The sequence below is a fragment of the Cervus canadensis genome, chromosome 8 (assembly GCF_019320065.1).
Source record: "Cervus canadensis isolate Bull #8, Minnesota chromosome 8, ASM1932006v1, whole genome shotgun sequence".
Taxonomy (NCBI): domain Eukaryota; kingdom Metazoa; phylum Chordata; class Mammalia; order Artiodactyla; family Cervidae; genus Cervus; species Cervus canadensis.
The window spans coordinates 79906143-79923945 of NC_057393.1; the positions used below are offsets into that span (position 1 = coordinate 79906143).

A 17803-nucleotide genomic window follows, 5' to 3' on the forward strand; every position below is an offset into this window, starting at 1 on the left:
CCAAAAAGAGCAATTGGATGGATATTCAAGCTTTTGCTAGTCTGCAGTGCTTCAGGGCCCACTCGAGCAACATGGGTGCCCTGTAGACCCTAGGTCTGGTATGCAGTTTCACACACTGGGTGTTTTTCCGTTAAGGCCAACAATTTTCCTGACAGAGCTGGGCTCACTAGAGCTCTCCAACAGAGCAAAGTGTACACAAGAGATGTGTGGATGTGGCTCTACCTTTCCTTGCTGTCCAAGGGACTCTCAAGAGCCTTCTCCAACACCACAGTTCAAAAGCATCAATATTTCGGTGCTCAGCTTTCTTCACAGTCCAACTCTCACATCCATACACAACCACTGGAAAAATCATAGCCTTGACTACAGGGACCTTTGTTGGCAAAGTAATGTCTCTGTTTTTAATATGCTACCCAGTTTGGTCATAACTTTCCTTCCAAGGAGTAAGTGCCTTTTAATTTCATGGCTGCAGTGATTTTGGAGCCCCCCAAAATAAAGTCTGACACTGTTTCCACTGTCTCCCCATCTATTTACCATGAAGTGATGGCACCAGATGCCATGATCTTAGTTTTCTGAATGTTGAGCTTTAAGCCAACTTTTTCACTCTCCTCTTTCAACTTTCATCAAGAGCCTGCTTACTTCCTCTTCACTTTCTGCCATGAGAGTGATGTCATCTGCATATCTGAGGTTATTGATATTTATCCCCACAATCTTGATTCCCCTTGTGCTTCATCCAGCCCAGTTTTTCTCATGATGTACTCTGCATAGAAGTTAAATAAGCAGGGTGACAATATACAGCCTTGACGTGCTTCTTTCCCGCTTTGGAACCAGTCTGTTGTTCCATGTCCAGTTCTAACTGTTACTTCTTGACCTGCACACAGGTTTCTCAAGAGGCAGGTCAGGTGGTCTGGTATTCCCATCTCTTGAAGAATATTCCAGAGTTTGTTGTGATCCACACAGTCCATGGCTTTGGCATAGTCAATAAAGCATTAATAGATATTTTTCTGGAACTCTCTTGCTTTTTCGATGATCCAGTGGATGTTGGCAATTTGATCTCTGGTTCCTCTGCCTTTTCTAAAACCAGCTTGATCATCTGGAAGTTCATGGTTCACGTACTGTTGAAGCCTGGCTTGGAGAATTGTGAGCATTACTTTGCCAGTGAGATGAGTGCAACTGTGTGGTAAACCAGGCAAATCAACTGGAATGGAAAAGGGAGCCCAGTGATCTGGCTTTCACTGGGACTCCTTTTCCAGTCTGGGGCCACTGAATTTTCTTCAAATTTGTACTTGATTTTATGCCTCCAGCTGCTTCAAAGAAGACACATCTCTATCCATTACCTCCTTCTTTTATTACAATGTATTGATTAGAAAATATTAAAATATACAAAAAAAAAAAGAACAAAAAAATCTTAAGTAAAAAATCAAGAAGTTTGGTGTGTATACTAATCTTTATTTAGACTAAAAATATGTAGTCTATAAAACCAATTTTAAAACTTTCTATACCTTTTAAAATCTATAAGCTATTATTTTTACCCCAGTTCTACAAAAGAAGCTTTCAGGCTATCAAGAGGAGCATGAGATAATGAAAGCAAGGTCATTCCATCTTCTAAGAATCCAATCAACAGCTTTCGGTCTTCTTCCTACAGATGAAAAAGAATGATAATGAATTTCCAAGCAATCAGGTAGAACTTAAAAACCATCATTTCGTATCTATAATTAGAAAATTTTATCAAATAAGGGGAATATATCCTGATTTGGAAGCATTTTAACTAAAGATATTTATTAAGCATATCTACGATCACAATGGTATGAGGACAAACACTATTCTGATTCATAGATTTAGACCTGAGCTGTCAAATATGGCAGTCACTCACCACATGTGGTAACTTACACTCAAACTAAAGAGAAGTAAAATCGAAGATTCAGTTCCTGAGCTGCACTGATTACAGTTCAAGCTGTTTAACACCCATGTGTGGTCTCCTCACTGGACAACTCAGACGCAGAGTACTTGCATCGCTGCAGAAAGTTTGATGAGATAGTTCCTGTTTGAGACATGAAAAGGGTATTTTTTTAAATTAAAATTCATTTTAACAGTTTTACTTCCCCTTAATTTTGGCTCTAAATACTTAAATATAAGCCACTAAAACAGTTATCCTCCTAAGAGTAGAAATTGATATCTGAGAAATTATTAGTGGTGAGAAGTCACACAGTTGCTGAAATACAGACCATTATGTCCTTAAAAAAAATAGTCGCACCTTTGATTAAAAAAAATTACCTTTATTTTTAAGCTTTCTTTGACAAACCATTATTTTAATAATCAGAAAATATTTCTTTCTTTCTTTGTTTACATAGCACACTACTAAGAAATTTGTTAGAAAAAGCAAGTCTGCTCAATAGAAAAGTTAAAAAGATAATTGTACGTTAAATTAGCCACGATCTGTAAGGGAAAGAATCTGACATTCTATCAGAAAATAAATGTATAATAAATTAGAGTCAAATATTTTGTCTTTAGGGCTATATTATCTCAACAATAAATGGCTTCTATATATGTCAGTATCAACATTTCCTGGTGGCTCGGTGGTAAAGAATCCACCTGCCAATCAATGGAGGAGACGCAGGTTTGATCCCTGGGTCAGGAAGACACCTGGAGAAGGAAACGGCAAGCCACTCCAGTATTCTTGCCTGAAAAATCCCATGGACAGAGGAGCCTGGCAGGCTATAGTCCATGGGGTCACAAAGAGTTGGACATGACAGAGTGATTAAAAAGGCACATACATCACTAGATCCATGACAAAGACTGGGTTACCATCTAACTTTTCCTACATGGTCAGGTTAACTTAGAGTGAGGCAGAAATAAAGGACTGACCAAAGTAATGCTCACCATGAATAAAGGATGGACACAGCAGTTTTATAATATGCTGGTCTGCTTAGTGAAGGACAGAAATACTGACAAGCCACCATCAGAGCTATGGTGGAACAGAAACCTCACTCATTTTTAGTTGCTTACTGTATCAGAGGATCCACAAAATTTGGAAAATAAACTGTAAATCTGAAAAAACTTAACTGTGAAGTAACAGCTATAAAATATACTGCTAAATGAGCATGAATTCTTTGATTTGAAAATTTACTACAACACGATTTCTCAACTTTGAAATTTCAAAACAAGTAATACTGCTTATGTACTTGATTCAAAATAGGCTTTGTTTATCAAAGCAACAAGGACAGTTAATTTACCTTAACAGAAAATTTTGTTTAGTAAGAAAAACACTGGCGTGTGCTTCCTTAAGCACTGGCAATCTATGATAGCCACTCAGTTCTCATTTTGTAAATAGTAGCAAACCTCTTATCTCTTTAGATATTTGGATTTCACACAGTTACTCAAAAAATACGTCTATATTGATTTATTCAGTAAATCTATTCTGAGGGACTACTATGAGACAAACCTTGTATTTCATACTTTATCAAGCCTTAAAATATGTATTTCATATTTATTATGCCTTAAAATACTATTTATGGTCAAAATCAACAGACTTAGCATACTTACTGCCCAAGCTTAAAAATGAGAGAGGAAAATACTGACATCACCTTTGTTATTCTGCTGCAAGAGCTTCCAAAATTAAAGAGGAAAACAGTATTCGTGCTGTTGTGCCTGGTAATGTGCTAGGACTTAATCTCCACAAATTGAAGGACAACAGCGGATGCAATCTGTTAAGTTTACATGACTTAAAATATTCTAAACACAGAGCTCCTGTGTGTATCTGTATTATGAGGTAGTCTGAGAAACTAGGGTAGAAACATTAAAAGAATACTGCACTACTTTAACTGAGTTGGAGCTTCTACTACAAGATATCTTATGATATTGTAGAACTACAGTTTAATATTATAAGATGGTTCAAATCTGTTTTGGAAGAAGAGTGCAATAAATATGAATGGCTACACTTTGAATTCAAAAAGCAAAAAAAGTTAGGAATTAGTGTGGAAAATTTGGGGAAAAAAGATTTTCCTCTTTGATTTTCCCATTCTAGTTCCTTTTTAAAACTTAACTTGGATTTATTTTATTGTTTTCCTAGGATTACATTCAGATTAATTGGGGGGAATGGTCAGGAAATACTACATAGGAATTATTGTGTCATGATTTCTAAAAATGCTTTATCTTGAGTCCATAGTTTCAACTCACAGGTGGGACTGCCTCACACTTAAAAACGACTGATGTGCCTTAACACACAACGTGTTAATTTAAAGCAATGCTATGTAGAGTGAGGTGGTCTGCTATACTGGTGACCACCAATGAACCACCTCCTGGGTCAAGCTCTCGCTCAGTTTCCTCTTTTTTCAATCTGGATTGGACCTGTGACTTGCTTTAACCAACAGAATGCAGTAGTAGTGATGTGCTAATTCCAAAGCCTAGGCTGCAGCCTAGAAAATTCTGTTTCTTACAATTTTGGGAGCCCTAAGCTAGCACAGAATGAGTCTGGCTCTGCCGCTCCTCAGGATGTGCAGACAGAGAGAGGCCCTAAGACCGTGGGGACTGAAGCCCAGCCACGCTTCCAGGAGCCCCACCAACCAACCAGGTGAACGCAGCCACACAGCGACTACCAGCAAGAACAGCGGAAGAGACGCCCAGCTGAGCAAAGACCATGAGCAATAAAAGAGTTATAACAATCCTTCATGTTTCGGGATCACAAAATACTTTGCTAAAAATGATGAAACAGTATGTTATAGCATTTTGCAGTGTGCTTCAGCTAACACATGTGCTTTATTAATGAAAAAATTATCATGAAACACAAAGAAACTGCTACATAAGTACAATCTAACACTTTTCAACAAAATATCAAGAAGCACAAAATCTCTAATTTTATTTAACAGAAATAGTCCTCAAGAGACTTATTAAAATATGCTTTCTACAATAAATTATTTATTGAATAAGAAGAATAAATAAATTTGTTTCTCATTTATGGGTATTATTTTCACTTTTAAACACATTAAAAGACATAACATGAGCTATCTTTCTAAATAGAAAGGGCTTTTACATTTTCCAGCCAAAGAATTTTTCCCTTACCTGAATATAACACGTAAGGACTCCTGTTGCATAAATGGGGACATTAGCTTTAGTGAGGACCCCATTTCCTGCTGAGGAATCTAAAAATCACAAAAATAATTTTAAATATCTGAGTATGCTTTAAATGTAAAGCAAAAAGTCAAAGTCATAGTATAAATTTTATTTTAAATTACAATTGGTTACAAGGCTTACAAATAAATGTTATCATTACTTTAAAAATACTTTGATCAAAACATATATATCCACTGGTGGTTGTGAAAATGCAACTGAATACTTTTCAGAGCCATTAGCATACACAATTTTGATAAACGGGAAAAACTTTAATGACCAAAATTAGATACTATACTGTTATTTGCATAGTCATAAATCAGAGCTTTCTTTAACACTTTCCCAAGTGGCCGTATAAGCATGTTGTATGAATTTTCAGGCTTCTAATTTGCAGTATTCAGTAAAACATCAAGGTATTCAGCTGAAAGGCGACACCTAGATATATATTTAACCTGCTTCTAGACATTGAGACCTAGTTTCTAGTATTAGCCTAGTTCCAGAGGTCTTCCTCCATCCTGTACAGGGGTTTTTCAGAAGCCAGACAGAACCCTGACTATTTTCATGGAATAGGGAGGCTAAATACAGCTTGGGGAGAGGGGAAAGCATCCAACCACAGCTGAGTGTCCTGTGACGACTTTAAGACATCAGATTTTCTTATGCAGCATGTGTAGACGATTTTTTAAAAACAGGTCCAGAGATGATATGGCAGTTGTGATTTATAGCACCAACAGCTCTCACTTACTGATGTTAGGCATTATTTGAAGCACGTTACATTTGCTTTTATGTACTCAAACTTTTAAAAATTACTTTTTTCAATTCTTACATGGCTTTAAATTCTTTTCAGAAAGTAGTACATACAGAATTCAGTTAAAAGCATGTATCTAACCATCTTGAAGGTATTTTCACCAAAAAAGAATCTATTTTCATATCAATTACTATTTTAGGATTTTTTTATTCTCTTGGCAAGAGTCATTTTATCTTTTGGGGAGTACTGATGTTGGCTAAGTGTGACTATGGTAGCTGAGAGGTAAATCTGAGGCTACAAACATAAGCTTAGGTTGAATTCATACATATAGACTGTATATAATCACCTCATAACTAATAATTCTGAAAGCTATCATCATCAGAATGAATAATTAACTAAACAGATAATACCAATTTTTAATTCCAAGTAATTAAACCATTAGAAAGCTATGAAATATAAACTTTAGGAAGCATTTGTCAAAAAAAAAAAAACACAACTCACTGACATTTTCAAACTTCAAAGGAATCATTTATTCACTCTCTAATTACCACTGAGGACAGACAAAAATGGAGTTTTCCAGATGACTCAAATCAAATCACTAAGGTAAGACTGAGATAAGAATTACCTATACATCCAAAACAGCCAAGTTAATATACAAATCACGGGGACTATACATTTTTGTCCTTAATATTTTTCACAATTCATTCCTAGAAATTCAATCCTAAAAATACACAGGGACCTAAGATCCACACATAAAGGAGTTCGTGGTGCTATAACCAGACTTCTTAAGACAGTAATTGAAAACTATGAACAGAGGGGCTGGAGCTGCCCAATAAAGCCTGTAGTTTCTTTAAAATCTCATGTTTCATTACAAAAAATATATGTATACCTTATATTCTATTCAGTTATACTTGTTTTAATTTTTAAAAGTTCTAAGTAACTAATTATGAATTACACGCTCTGTATTTTTTCCTTTTTAGTATTTCAATTGCACCACTTCAAAGCTCCAAGGGTACAAGTAAGTACACAGTCTGAGAAGGTCAGGCTTAGGTCAATTTGATTACAGTGAAGGTAGATATTTACAATAAAACTGACAGAGATTAATCTTACTACTACTCTGTGGAAAGGATATTAGATGTAGCAGTGCTGTAAACCCAAGAACTCCAGAGTATAAATTTTCCTTTTCAACTGTACTTGTTAGTTTATTTATACAATTTGCGTTGTATATTTGTGCAATTTTCATTGCACAAATGGATAAAGTATTTTTCTGGAGTAAAGAGACTTAATTGTTTGTAAAAATAATGATGCACAAACTCACCAATATTTTCTTCAGACAGCCTTAAAATCTCCTGGAACTGAAGTTTCACCTAAGCAACCCAAAGAAAAGATCCAGAAAGTCTCCGGTTCAACAGACCAGTCAATGTTTAAATAAGATGTTTCCTACCATTGCTACTACTACTGATTTTTAAAGATTCAAGTAGTCAAAAACACAACAGTTCTTAAAAGCCATAGGAAAAAAGAATGGTCAAGTTTCTGAAAACAACATCTTTTTAGAGATAAAATTTTTTAAAAATCAATTTAGGTCAGCAAGTTTTCTGAAGGACCTTAAGATTCCTTCATTAAATTAAAATCATTTCCAAGGTGACTTTAAGTGTTTGAAATTACTACCTCCCAAAACCGAACCTGATGATAGAAAGGATACTTAGGCAGATATTATATGATTAAAACTGTTGAAAGAAAATGTTGTGTATAAAAGGAATGAAAATGAAATTCGATTCATTTAGGATATTCAGTGAGTAAGATACTCTTTATGTTATATCCATTGGCTTAGTCTTTAACTTTTTTAAAATTTAATTTTAAACATGAAAGACAGAATTTAACATTAAAGTTTCAAGTTAGAGGGAAAGCTTGTTTCAATTTTCATTTTTAACATCAAAGATTTCAGGCCTCTGAAGTCAACCACTTAAGTGTTAAAGTGAATTCCTAATTGCTTTTGTAAGAAAAAGTAAAATAAATAACAGTTACTTCTTCCGGAGATGTCAAACAGTTTTTGCCAATAGTAATTCCCAGTAAAGTCCAACTATACTTAATAATTAGATGTTAATCAATGATTTGGTTTCCCCTAGAGTAACATTAAGCTCTGGTTCTTGCCCTCCTATCAATAGGTCAGGCATATTAAATTGCAAATTCCATTTAAACTGAGATGTAGACCACTGTGAAAAGATTAACCTACAGCATCAGATGTACAGGGTTAAATTTCATTTCACACATGAAAAGATTAAGTACAGATACATTAAATGATTGATTCAAGGATACACAGTCATAACCCATTTTCTGAATTTTGTCAGTCCACTATACCAAACTGTCATGCTCTAAATGTTTCAAAAACTACAGGCTCAGTAAAGAGGTGCCACAAAATTTTTACCTTTTAAATGTACTAACATATAGCAACTACATCTTTATAAGGTTTTGTTAATGCTCTAAGTAACTGGCTCAACAATCTGTTACGAACACAAATGGATTAACAGGATTAAAGAAGAAAGTAGGACCTAAGGACTTTCTAATTTTAATATTTAAACAACAAAATAACCTGGTTAGGCAAAGGTGACAGTGATTGAAATATGCAGCATTTATCTCAAGTGTCCATTCTATTCCAAGAGCTTCTATCTTGTAGCAAGTATTCTACACAAGCTGCTTTGTTTCTATAATCACTGAAAGTGAAAGTTGCTCAGTTGTGTCCGACTGTTAGTGACCCCATAGACTACACAGTCCATGGAGTTCTCCAGGCCAGAATACTGGAGTGGGTAGCCTTTCCCTTCTCCAGGGGATCTTCCCAATCCAGGGACCGAACCCAGATCTGCTACACTGCAGGTGGATTCTCTATCAGCTGAGCCACAAGGGAAGTCCAAGAATACTGGAGTGGGTAGCCTATCCCTTCTCCAGCAGAGCTTCCGACACAGGAATCGAACTGGGGTCTCCTGCATCGCAGGTGGATTCTTTACCGACTGAGCTATCAGGGAAGCCCACAATCACCTGAAGTTCTGACCAAAGCATATAGAGGAAACGGGGGCTTCCTGAATCTCTGGTAGATTCAGTACAAGAAGCACATTCAAGGAATTGCAGTGGAGTCCCCCAGCTGATACTTTCTCTGCTGGAAAGCTCTGAGACATCCACAGTGAGCAGACCTTATATTTAAATGTGGATACAGACTAAATTTTGGGTAAATCATTTTCTGAAAATCAATAAAGATATGAATATTACAGACCAGAATTTTCTTTTATGATCATAGTTTTCTAAGATATTAAAAGATAATCAGAATAAAGGAAGGGTTCCTGCTTTTACTTACTCTGCCATAGCATTAATTAACACATTACATGTTTATATGTCTTGCATATAAGACAATATGAAATACAAGTTTTTACCTTAGTGTTTGTAAAAATTTGGCCAAATGTCCGGCAAAGGCGCCAGAAAAATCTGGAGAATTCATGGACACAGGCAGTTGAAGTGACATTAAATTTGCCAACTATTTCTATAAGCTGTGGTAACCTGAATAAGAAAGAAAGGAAAATCGGCAGGGGATACAAATAAATTACTGTTTCCTTGCCAATTTTGGAAACAATCCAAATCTAACAATCTCTTCTGCTTTTCACAACCAGTAAAATTAGAACGCAAAGGAGTTGTTTGGGACCCTTTGAAAAAGTCTTAACTTCATATTCTGTAAACTTCTTACATTTTAACAGATTGTCATGAAATATATGGAACCTTAACGGCAGAGTTCTAAGTGTGGTGTTAATAAGACTTAAGTCAATGGAGGTGATACTTCATACAAAAGCTTGGCTCACATGGCACCATATATTTTAGCCTCAAAAATGAGAAGTCTGGATGTAGTTTACAATCCACCGCCACTTTTAGATACTAAGGGAGCAGGCAGGTCTTTCTGCAGTAATACAAACGCAGATAAGCACAGATAAGCAACTACATGTCTACAAGTATAAATCTCTCCTGAAGACAGTTACCACAGATGACACCAAGTTATGTTTTGTTATTTTTTAAAAAAAATATTTCACTATATTTTGTCCCTCAGTTCCCAGGCTAAATATCGTGAGCTATTTTCCATTCAAGTAGCTGAGATGTACCCAATGAACATGGAGGTGGTAACTTACAGCTGACTGACCACCCACAGTAACCTCTCCCAGCCGGTTGTACCCTCGTGTTCCAGCTGGTGGTCATAAAGCTGTAGTAGCAGTGCCAGTTGTCACGACTTCAATAATAGTAGACACATCCTAAGAGGTGACACAGGCCGAGGGAACCCAGTCACTGTAAACACAGAGACGTGAAATAAGTCATGCAGAAAATGGCGGTTTGGAAAGTTAACTCTCTGATCAGAAGAAAAGTAAGGTTCTGCCTCCTAATACCTATTTAGCATATTCTAGACTTCAAATACAAAACTAAAATACATTAAATCACTTTCAGAAAAAAATGAAATGTAGTTGATCCCTGCACAATCAGTGGTTAAACTAACTTATAGTCAGACCTTTGTGTCAGAGATTCCTCCACACCCACAAATTCAACCAACCATGGACCAGGCAGTACTACAATATTAACTACGGAAAACTATCCATATATAAGTGGATGTATGTACCTCAAACTCCTGCTGTCTAAGGGTCAGCTGTAAATTTCTCTTGCATGTGAACAAATTTAACAAATCTCAAAAAATTAAGATTTTATGAGACTAAATATCTAGTAAACGAATACTGAAATGAAAGAGTTTGCCAGTAAAAAGCAAAACATTTTTTATTTAAAAATTTGCTCCAAAATAAGATCTCAGTTAAAATATGGATTTGAATTTGGGTTAAAAAAAAAAAAGATAGTTGTAAATCCACCAGACTGCTTATGTTAATAAATAGTAACTACAATAAGATATTTCCTTCATGGAGTAAGAAACTAATAGGTTGACAGCAGGAAAAATTGTTTAATACCAGAGAATAACCTAAAATACACTAAAGCTTGAGTTGAACAGGATTCTTAAGTATTTAATCTCCAATATTAAATGCTTTATTTAGAAAGTTTTCCATAGTTTGATAAACATTAAGTTAATATAAAGTGTTAAAAGCAGTGACCAGTAAGATAAAGCTATATGTAATAATAATAATTAAAAAATTATTATAAATATTATAACCAGGGTCTCAAATACAAACTTTAAAAGTTTTGGGGGAAAACTGAAAAAAATGACTTTAAAAATTGTGTAAATAAATAATGAATATACATTAGTATATTTTCAAATTTGAACATATCAATAAAATGTATGATCCTACAGATTAGATTAGATTAGATTCCAGGTCTTAGCTGGCTCTTAAGCGAAGACTGCTACCAACAGCTCCTTAACTGTTGAAGAGAAATTTCTAGTGGCCCAACAGCTCCTGCATAGAGGTTAACACCCTAAAAAGACACAATGAAGGATGCAGCATTTTCTCAAAGCATATGAATGGCTTAATGATAATCATTAAACTTAAGAAAACATGAAATAACCTTTAAAATGCTGAAAGACAAAATTAAGGTGGTATTATCTTCCTATGCTTCCTAAGGTACTTAACAATATCTTAAGGACAGATAAAGGTTGTCCCTTGTTAGTTCAAGTCTCTACTTGCTATCATAATACACAAATAAATGAATTTAGGTAAAATGGTATCCCATACTCTGAGATTTCTGCATGAATCATTATCTCAACCTAGGAATCAAACAGATTTGGACAGTGAGGGATAGTTGTACCTATTTCTGTATCATGTCGAAGCACATCTGATCATTTCAAATAGGATTATATCATATTGGTCACAATCTGTGATACTACGATGGAATGCATAGTATTCCTTCAGAAATATGACAAATTACTCAAAAACAGTGGAAGAGTTGAGAGTCAAATAGATAATGTTAAGATTTATTATAGGAAAAGTGAGGTCCAAAGATTTAAAGCGAGGTCCAACAGAAGCAAAACAAGAAATAAGCAATTACTTGGATAACTCAGGGGTTCCCTGGGGGCTCAGATGGTAAAGAATCCGCCTGCAATGCAGTAGACTGGAGTTTGATCCCTGGGTTGAGAAGATTCCCTGGAGAAGGGAATGGCTACGCACTCCAGTATTCTTGCCTGAAGAATTCCATGGACAGAGGAATCTGGCGGGCTACAGTCCATGGGGTCGGAAAGAATCAGATATGACTGAGCATCTAATACACCATGGATAACTCAGTTGTAAAAGATAAGCAGTCGGAATGATAAGTTTGAGGTTTAGGAACCTCAAAGTATTATTCTATTTAAAATGAGTTTTAAAAATTTAAGCATCTAACTTGTGAACATACAGAAAAGTCCTCAGAATGCCATTTCAATAGACTGACAAAAAGCTAGCATTTCATTGTCTAAAAATTACCAAAAGTATCCAAATCCAGCAAAATAACAGCTGCTATGATTCTTTAATGTATTTCCTTCCCTCCAAAATGTCAGCTCTATGATGGCAGAGATTTTTGGCTGTTTTCTTTGTGAGTGCATCTGAAGTGTTCAAAATAGTACCTTGCATACATATTAGCTAGTGTTGTGGCATTTTCGTTATTTAAGAGAAAAACAAATAACTCTTCACTTGTAATAAATTGTATCCCAAATTATATAGATGTGCATAGAGACAGACATATAGACACAGCTATATAGACAGACCCTAAAGATGGATATAGTATTTCCTCATGTATAGTAAATGTATTATAACCTACATGTGAGTATAACATTAACATTTACAGCTACTATTAAAAGTCAGAAGGTCAAATTAAGTCAGTGAGAATTTAAGATTATTTTTGACATAATAAAGACATAATCACAAGGAAAGGCCACATAAACATCTGTTCAGAATGGTGAAGTAGTTTTGAAATTTTTCTGTCTAATCTCTAGCATGTGCTTGGCCTTGGGTGACACTGAAGAATTATTTGCTAAGTGAATGAATGATAGCAAATGCTATGGGGTGAACTGTGTCTCCCTTAAAAATTTGTATGTTGAAATCCTAACCCCTAGGACCTCAAAATATGATCTTACTTGGAAATAGCACTATTGCAGGTGTAATTAAATTAGATAATAAGAAGTCCCACTGGAACAGCGTGGACTTTCAATGCAATATAACTGGTCTCATAATAAAGGGAAGTTTGGGCATAGAGACACGCACGCGCACACAGAACAGAATGTGAAGATGAAGGCAGAGATTGGGGGGATGCATTTACAAGCCAGAGTACCAGAGATCACCAGCAAGCCACCGGAAGCTAGGGGACAGGCAGGAAAGAGCTTTCCCCTCACAGCCTTCAGAAGGAGCCAACCCTGCTGACAACTTGATCTTAGACCTCTCGCCTTCAGAACTGCATGACAACAAGCATCTGATGTTAAAGCACTATGTTTCACCTACTTTGTTACGGTGGATGTAGCAGAACATTGCAGTAAGACAGAAAGAAAAAGGGAATTAGAAAGTCCCTAGGCAGCCGAAGTGCCTTAATGAGTGAAGGGGGAAACCTAAAGTGGCCAGCTGTGAGCACTTTGTGTTTTATCTTTAAGTCTGAAGTTGCATTCTCCTCAATAATTATAATTAAAAATTATTAAACTAACTCTACCCTTTCCATTCTCAATTTTCCAAGTAAAACTGGCATTCTTACAGTATATACCATTTTTATGTGATGCTTCACGCATTGTTGGATATACTGCTTCATATCCCAGAGATTACAGGTGGCCCGGTTTACTTTATATAGAAATTGTAACACTAAAAACACTTGCTTTTATACTCCTGTTTATTAGAAGCCCAGAAGAGATATGAATAATTTCACAAATCTGAAAACCTCATACATACTGATAATAGCTTGTCTATAGCCATTTATCCTGGGGGTTGGGTGCTTTGGGGCTACCACGTGCCATGGATCAAAAGTCACTTACTGGTTAGCTGGACTCTGAGCTAAGAAAATAATGGCTTTTGCTATCAATTTCATTTATTCCTGAAAATAAATCATATTCTTTTTTCTGGGGAAGAAAAAAAAACTGCTGCATATGCTTATATTCCTATCAAGGACACAGCAGGAAACAGCAATTACACTTTATTTCCCCTACTGAAAATAACACAAAACAGCTGAGGAAGAAAAAAATACAAAGAAAATGAAAACAAAAAGCTTCACGAACTGGCCCTGGTAACTATTAATTCAGCTCTGTTAATAAAAGAAAACACTTCTGACTTACCACACTGAAAAAAAAAAGCCACAAAAAGGCTCTAGATTAAGAATGGAGAGGAAGAATAAATATTGTAAAATAACACCATGAGGCTTATCCATAAATGATGAAGCCAGGTAGCTCCCCTTAGGTATCATACAATCTCTGACCACGCGGTTCCACACATATAATACATTTCAGTAATTATGCTGTCATACAGTGACTTGTGGAGAAGGAAATGGCAACCCACTCCAGTAATCTTGCCCAGGAAATCCCATGGACGGAAGAGCCTGGTGGGCTACAGTCCTTGGGGTTGCAAAGAGTTGGACGTGATTTAGCAACTAAAACAAAGTGACTTTTACAATTTTAATCAAAAACAATTCTGTGGGAAGCTAAGCTGTCAATGTTCTACATCTCCCTTCCATAATTTAAGCTCAATACCTTCTATCTGTGGCACGTCACCATGAAGCTTGGCTTTGCTGGAGAAGGGTGCGTTCTGTAGCACTAATGCAAAGAGAGATGGGATCAAGGACTGCAAGGCAGACAGACATGTGTGAAGCTTATGTTCATCCAGCCCGTGCTCGCCTTCCTGAAACATAAGCAGGTGGAAGCTAATTTAGTCTCCTGAGAGTATGCATTTATGATACTCTTCCTTTCGGTGGCAAACAATAAAACATTTAAGGACATGTATGTTAGCCTCACAGTAAACCTAATGGAGATGACCAAGAATCTTTTCTGAATTGCTCTGAGTATGTGAAAATATGAAGAGCTAAAGCACTGTGGGGGCTTCCCTGGTGGCTGAGAAGGTAAAGAATCTGCCTGCAGTGAAGGAGATCCTGGGTGGATCCCTGGATCAGGAAGATCCCCTGGAGGAGGAAAAGGCAACTTACTCAGTATTCTTGCCTGGAGAATTCCATGGACAAAGGAGCCTGGTGGGCTGCAGTTCATGGGGTCACAGAGAGTCGGACTCTACTGGTCGGCTAACATTTTAACTTTCGCTAGGTACTGTGGACGTAATAGAATCTTTTGTATGGAAAACTTCAGGGTCAACATCAGTCATTTCATTTGTATGCAACTTCTTTCACAGGTTTTTTCTTTTAAGAGGGTCTTAACATTTGAAATTTTAGAGGTCAGGTTAAAGATATTAAAGTGATCAAAGGAATCATTTTAAATGCTCACTGTTAAACCAGCAGTAGCACTTATTATTTTCTCTCTACTTCCAAACTCCTTTCATAGATTTGATGACAACTATACTTACCAGTATTTAATGCATTTTAAAATAATTCAATGTAAAACACAGAAGAAATTTCAAAACGAAACAAAAGAAAGAGATAATAGAAACAACAACCAAAAAGAGTAAAACAATCACTATGGTACACAGAAACCAAGTATTAAAGTGAAAACTAGAATCACTAGAGATAAAAGCATTTAATGCTGCTCAAATCCACTTGGGATGTCATTATATTATAAATAACAACTGTGTCAGAAATACCAGATATGTTAGGTTTTTTTACTATCAAGTTCTAAATTAGTTAATTTCTTTATGGACCATTACCTGCACTGAATACTGCAGCTATGTTTAGCAGCAATGTGGAATTAGCTGTGTTATGGAATGGAACAAGGAAAACCCGGTATGGATAATTCTCAGATAGAAGGGATGCAAATATTTTAAAAAAGATACTTGAGAAAAATTCCCTAGGTTTCATAAAAAGAAGTACTCCAGTCTAGTTGTCTATTTATTGTCTTCAACTTGCATTTTGAAATTTATAGGAAAACAAGTCCAATTTTTAAATTAGATAAATGCACATATATACATGTAAGACGATATACAGAGTAGTATATATATGTTAAAATACTTTATGTTAAGAGTCTTATAAAGATTCTTAAAATTTGGGGGTAGAGAGGGCAACAGTGTAGTTTCAGAGGCTGATACCTGATCCTGGTCCTGCCATTTGACAGCTGTGGAAAGTTAAACAGTTTCCACACCAAAAAGCCAAAATATAATTCAAAGAGTTCTAAGAATGAAATAATAGATTTTATTTATAAAATATGGTATATAATGTGTACATAGTACACATGAAAGACATGTTAGTTTTTCTCCTAGACGCTGAGACTTTTAGTACAAAAATTAGTTTCATTGTATCGACTTTTCTTCTGTTCTCAGGAAGAACGGAAAATTCATTTTAAAGAGTGAGGGCACGAATGAATGCAGTGAAATAAAGTTAAAACATTTTGACATCGTGTAAATAAGAAAGCTTTGAAGACTCATATTTTAAGTTGTCTCTGCGTTCTGGGTGAAGCTGAATACTTTATCTAAAGTATTTAAGTATTCAGAAGAGGTTAGGAAGAGGCAGCATTAGGAACAGTGTCAGAGTAGGTGCCACAAAGGTGCTATTTTAGCTGACAAGGTCAGATCATGCCCTTTCTCCTTAGCTTCAGTCAAGCAAAACTTCCTCAACTCTCTCTTGGCTCCAGACCAATAGAGTCTTTAACGGGCAATTAATTAGAATGTTTAGCAAAGTGGTATTTTCTGTCTTTGTTTCCCCAACATTCTTTCAAGATGGCTTAAAACACACCTTTAAAATTTCTATTAACTGTATAAATAAAGGAAGCATTTACCCTGAGAAGTTTTTCAATCTCGTTCAGCAATGTGGGTATAAGGTGAGACTGTAAATTTCCAAGTTCTGTAGTCCAGGCGGCAGTGGCTGGTAAAAATACTTGATGTGTGGCACTAACGACTCTTTCTGAGGGATCACCCAAGGCTGACAGCAACAGTTCAAAACCCTGCCAAAAGGAAACAGACGACGGGATTTAAAACAAAACAGAAGCCTCAAAGACACAATAAAATGTAATAAACATACATTCCAGTACATTTAGAAGACATTTTAAGCAAGAAAGAAGCCATTCATAAGCCTGCCTTCCCCAATTTCTTCAAAGAAAAATGTCATGTATCCATTGATGGGGAAACCAGAGAGAAAATGGCAAGCTTGTTGCCAATTTCCTGCCACAAAGCTGTGGCAGATACTATAAATGAATCAAGGCATTTTCTCCTTGAAATTGCAGAATTGAAACCAGGCAGCCAACTTTAACTTGTTCAAGTTGACCCATTTGCCATCCATACTATAGATTATGGGGTATCTGAATTAGAGATTTGGGATATTACACCATTTGGAATTTTATAATGGAATAGATGGGATTTATTCTGAAAAGCATACCTGCTGATATTTGCCTGGATCATCAATGTATCCCATAATGATACCAAGGCTTTGATCACAGCTTCTCTTACCAAATCTGCCTTATCTTCCATTAACATTTGTTGCAACATTGAAAGAACCAAGGAGCTACGGATCTCTTTCTGAAATAAACAAGAACATGTTTTACTATTTATTTATACTAGCAGCAGAAAAGAATAGAAAAAAATGACAGATAGCCATGTATTCACAATCCAGATTAAATATAATATTAACACGTTGCTATGTTTGCTGCAAGTCCTAATTTCTGAAAAACAGAAGACATTATAGACACAGCAGAAGTGCATGCCTCTCTCCACCTTCCCCCTTGCCCTAATTCTCCTCTCTAAAGATAACATTTACCCTGAACTTGGTATTAATCATCTCCCAGCCTATTTTTGTATTTTTACTACGTATGTGCCAATCCCTGAAACCTTCACAGAGTGCTTTTGGCAAATCAACAGTCACCACTCCGCCATAAACAGATTCTTCTGTGTAAAAAGACTATTC

The 17803-nt window shown here is 35.9% G+C and overlaps 1 pseudogene; it reads right to left on the reverse strand.

Moving 5' to 3' along the window:
- Positions 1–1326: 1326 nt before the first annotated feature.
- Positions 1327–17803, reverse strand: part of LOC122446822 — a 77379-nt pseudogene continuing 60902 nt past the window's right edge.